This window comes from Ambystoma mexicanum, chromosome 1p, assembly GCF_040938575.1.
Source record: "Ambystoma mexicanum isolate Mex_15411 chromosome 1p, UKY_AmexF1_1, whole genome shotgun sequence".
Lineage (NCBI taxonomy): Eukaryota > Metazoa > Chordata > Amphibia > Caudata > Ambystomatidae > Ambystoma > Ambystoma mexicanum.
The window spans coordinates 6,241,374-6,245,298 of NC_090921.1; the positions used below are offsets into that span (position 1 = coordinate 6,241,374).

Sequence of the window (3,925 nt, forward strand, 5' to 3'; positions counted from 1 at the left end):
ACACCGGCACATACTCACTGAATGGGACATTACACTTCAGGAGGGACTGCCATTCATTCAAGGGAAATTATTCCTCCCCACTAGCGATGTATGCAATCAGGCACTTGCCTGGTCTCATGATGCTGCCATCAACGGACATCCAGGGCAACAACGTACCTTGGAGTTATTACGACGTTGGTGTTGGTGGCCGTCAATGGGAAGGGATGTAGCGAACTATGTAAACACCTGTGCGATCTGTGCCCAATGTAAATCACGCAGGGGACGTCCTTTGGGTTTGCTCCAACCTCTACCCATTCCCCCCAAACCATGGCACACGGTCTCTATGGACCTTATCACAGACTTACCCCGCAGACAGGGGTATGATACCATCTGGGTCATCGTTGATTCTTATACTAAAATGGCCCGTTTCATTCCCTGCACTGGCGTGCCATCAGCCCGACCTTGGCCCGTTTGTTTTTTAGGTCTGTCTTTTGTCTTTTCGGCCTCCCACAAGTCATCATATCAGACCGTGGAGCACAATTCACGTCCTGTTTTTGGCGTTCTCTGACCAAGCTCCTGGGTATTGATGCCCGCTTCTCCTCGGCCTATCACCCGGAAAGTAATGGACAGACGGAAAGGGTGAATCAGGCTCTAGAACAGTTTTTGCGCTGCCTGACCCTTCAGTATCAAGACTCCTGGTTCGATCTGCTCCATCTCGCTGAATTTGCCTACAATAATGCATGGCACTCGGCCACCGGCTTTTCTCCTTTCTATTCCATGTATGGCCAACACCCACGCACCCTTCTACTTCCGGACTTTCCTTCTGCCACCCCTGCTGCTACTGCTTGTGCCCGCGATCTAACTGAGGTTCATGCCCAAACCATGATCCATCTCCGTGAGGCACAGACAGCTATGAAGAAGAAGGCAGACAGGAAACGAGCAGTAGCACCTGTGTATCATGTAGGGGACCGTGTTTGGTTGTCAACTCGCCATGTACACATCCCTGGCTGTCGCAAACTTCTGCCCCGCTTTGTCGGCCCCTACAGAATTGCTAAAGTCCTGAACCCTGTAGCCTTGCGCCTTGCTATTCCATCTGCTTGGCGTATACACCCGGTTTTTCATACTTCCCTCCTTAAACCATACCTTGCCCCTACCCGGGTCCATACTCCACCTGCTCCTGTTTCAGTCTCCACACCCGATGTCTTTGAGGTCAGTGCCATTTTGGGTTCCCGTCTGCACAGAGGTCGGCTCCAATACCTCGTGGACTGGTTGGGCTACGGTCCGGAGGAGCGCTCTTGGGTTCCATCTCGGGGCGTCCAGGCCCCGCTTCTTGTTGCGCGCTTCCATAAGGACCATCCCTCCTGCCCACAAGGTCGTGGGCCTTTGAGGGGGGACTCTGTTACATCTTCCACGTCCTCTACCTTACGAACTCCTATGTTTCCCACAGACTCACGTTTCGACACACCCACATTACGTAGCCCCCGATGCTTACCTCTGGGTGCGCAGACAAGGCGGCACCATTGCACTCGTCATGTCAGGGGGGTCCATGGCAGGCTTGGTGTCTATCGCCCTTCTCTCCGTTGGCAATGTAATTGGAGGTTCCCATTTGGCCGCAATCACCGTTGCTCGTGTGGACCTGATCGTCACGTGAGGAGACCAAACGCAATCGGTATCACGTGACGACCCCCACGCCTCAACGTTTCCTTGTTGAGCATCACGTGATTTTCTCCAATGGTTTAAATGCATTCAGAAACACCGAAACGTTGCTTCACAGCTGGTCTTTCTCTTGGACATTGCTACGCTTCGAATTTACCAGGAACTTTTGGTCACTCGACAGCGGTCTGCCTAAAGGATTGCTTTCTCTGAACCCTGAACTTGCCTTGATTAGCTCTGGAACTCTTGGTTTACTCGACCACGGCCTGATTAATGGATTTTCTCCACGAACCACGATTTTTGGAACCTGGGCCTATGACCTCTCACTAGGCGTTCGCCTGATCAAGCACTTCAAACTCCAGTGCTTACCATCATCATACCAGAGGTTGTGGAAACCTATCCGAACCCGAGCTCAGGTCCAATCACTCTCCTTCCTTTCCGGGTGGTCCTACAGTACACATACAGTACACATAGGTAAGAACGTTTAGTTTCTATTCCTAGATACTCTGTAAAATTGCATTTCGCCTTGTACTAATCCCTCCTTGCCTTACAGCGCTCAAAGGGTCCTTCCGGCAGTTCCTGACTCCAGACTCGACGAACTACCACACCTGTGGCCTCAAGGATTGCACAGGCAGTGTTCATATAATCGCCTGTGTGGTACTTGGGGACGGAGGTATTCATATCTGCACGACCGGCAACTTTGTAACAAAGGGCTACCAACCTTAACCCTTTGTGCTGTGCATGGCCAGGAAGCTCATCATGTTCCAGGTGGTACGAAGAAAAACTGAGGCCTCCTGCATAAGGGCCGGTTATACCTCCAGAGAAGGGGCAGAGCCAACAAAGAAGAGCTTAGAAAGGGCTCTGGGCAGAGAGAGATCCTCTCAAAGGTAAGTACTGAGACAAGGAAGCGGGACGTGGAGGTAATGGCACTATACCGCCAACCAACATAACACATTTGCCTTCTGTTGCGCCTTTATGGGACAGGGGCCCCTGGGGGGAAGTGACATCACAGAGGGACAAACCAAACCAGTGGGTAGGGGGAGAAGGGACTGGGAAAGGAAGCGGGACATGGTGGAAGGAAAAGAAAGTAATACAGCTGCTGTTCCCCACCTTATATTGAGTGCCCCATAGCGCGTGTCTCCTTACGCTCACATTTCCTAATAGACCTATATAGCACCTCTTGCCTCTTTCCCCTTCTCTACCCTTTACTATCGACAACCCAATGTAAATAATTTGGCTAAAATGTTGTAACGACACATTCTGAGCTCTAACTTGTGTATCTCATTTGTCAATGTATACTGTTTACCATTCTGTAACTTTGTAAGCTTTGCATTTCCTTGCTGCGCCCTGCTACCTTCGGGTCAGGTGCGCTCTACAAATTGAATAAACAAACAACCAAAGCCCCCTCTCCCTGGTCAGTAGAGTGCAAAACCATCAGGAGGGAAAGCATCTCTCTGGTCACTCTCATACTCGTGCTGCTGCCCTTTCTTGCACAATCTCCTGTGCTGACTTCATGCACAAACAATGGTTAGGAAGAAGCAGAGGCGCACCTCTGTCGTCTGGGGATATAGCTCAGTGGTAGAGCATTTGACTGCAGATCAAGAGGTCCCCGGTTCAAATCCGGGTGTCCCCTTCTTTTTATCATTTATTATTCTAAAACTTACTTTCTCAGTTCATTAAGAATTGCCTTTCTTTTCTGTGCAAAGCTGACATCCGTGAACAGTCGCTGCTCTGAAATGTGGAACTTTAAAATAATTTCTTAAATTTTCTAAATTGAAATATCTCTACGGTTGAAAACTCGAAAGAAGAACACATCACATCCATGTGTTTGTTTTTAGCTCTGAAGTCAGTATTTACACGGAGCTCTTAACACATAACATCGCTGCAAAAGTCACTTAACCTGCTGTGCTACCTATGCAGATTTCTTCTTTAGGACTCATCACTCAAATTACAAAGAATCCAGTCTCAGATGTGGTTCTCTGATCGTGAGCACTGCACTACCAGCAGTGCCATTCATATGCATGCCTTAAAAGAGTAGCGTCAGTGCCCACAGTCTCGTTTAAGCTATACATTTGGAAACTGAAAGCACAGGTGTTCCTACTTTCCCAACTCACTGGTAGGACGCGGCGGTAGGGGGGAGGCGACACTTGTAGCACATATAATCGCCTGTGTGGTACTAGGGGACGGAGATATTCATATCTGCACGACCGGCAACTTTGTAACAGACTGTGAAGCCTTCCCGGTTCGTTCAGACTATGAATCCCTCCGCCGGGGACCCTGTGACCGCGTTAAT

At 49.7% G+C, this 3,925-nt stretch overlaps 1 non-coding gene across 1 annotated transcript; it reads left to right on the forward strand.

The window, feature by feature from the left end:
* The first annotated feature begins 3,193 nt into the window (after positions 1-3,193).
* On the forward strand, positions 3,194-3,265 carry TRNAC-GCA (transfer RNA cysteine (anticodon GCA)). The gene has a single exon. It is a non-coding gene; the product is annotated as a tRNA-Cys (tRNA).
* The last annotated feature ends 660 nt before the right edge of the window (positions 3,266-3,925 follow it).